The sequence below is a fragment of the Chrysochloris asiatica genome, unplaced genomic scaffold, assembly GCF_000296735.1.
Source record: "Chrysochloris asiatica unplaced genomic scaffold, ChrAsi1.0 scaffold00067, whole genome shotgun sequence".
NCBI classification, from domain to species: Eukaryota; Metazoa; Chordata; class Mammalia; order Afrosoricida; family Chrysochloridae; genus Chrysochloris; species Chrysochloris asiatica.
The window spans coordinates 7,328,130-7,329,281 of NW_006408585.1; positions in this window are offsets into that span (position 1 = coordinate 7,328,130).

Here is a 1,152-nt window from a genome sequence, read left to right on the forward strand (position 1 = left end):
CCAACAATAGATGGTGATTGAAGACTATGAAGACTAACAGGTAAATATTTCATTTGAATGAAGTTGTTAATTTCTCTTAACCTTGGGATATTTTATTTTTAAAGCAATACTGGGAATTAATTTCACAGCTCATTCCTTAGAAACTGGAAAATTATTCTGTGTGTGTGTGTGTGCGTGCATAATGAAAATTTAACCTCTAGTACCAAATAAATATAAACCTTGATATATTGATGGAGTCAACTCACATTTTACCAAAACGTGGTCATTCCTAACCAATGTCTAATTTATACATCAGGGCAGACTATGAACGTACCATAGTCTTTACTGTAGTGTACATACCCACTGAATCTGTTTGAAATAAAGTATTTTTTCCTAAAAAAATTAAGTTTTCTATGATTCTGTAGGAATCCTAGTATGGTGCTGTGGTATAAAGCACTGGACCTCAAGGTTGGTTCGAACCACTAGGTTTGTGGTTCAAACTCTCCAGCTGCTCCTTGGAAACCCTGTACAGATTGCTATGAGCTCTGATTTTGAAACAAGTTTTGACTTATCCTTGTGTTTTGTGTTTGTATATATGTATGTTCATGTTTGTCCAGTTCTTCATTTTTATATGTAAAATTCAGTGACATTAATGATGTTCATCCTGTTGTACCACAATCAAACACTATCAGTTTCTATATTTTTAAATATTATTCTTAACAGAAACTCAAAGTCTCTTAAGCGATAATTCCCCATTTCCCCCTTCCTCCTGCTCATGCTAACCACTAATAAACTTTGGACTCTATAGTTTAGGTATTTTATATAAGTGGGAATCATACAGTATTTGTCCTTTAACTGATTTATTTCACTCAGCATAATGTTTCTCACGTTTAACCATGTTATGAATCAGAACTTCCATTCTCTTTATGGCTGTACCATGTTTTGTTTTTCCATTCAGTCCTTGATAGGTACTTGGGTTACTTCCCTATTTTGTCCCTTATGAATAGTGGGGCTATGAGTGTTCATTTACAGGCTTTTGTTTAAATGGTGGTTATGTGCCCGTGGAGTCGGTTCCGATTCATAGCGACCCTGTACAGGGTTTCCGAGGCTGTAAATCTTTACGGGAGCAGAAAGCCTCATCTTTCTCCCATGGAACAGCTGGTAGTTTCGAAC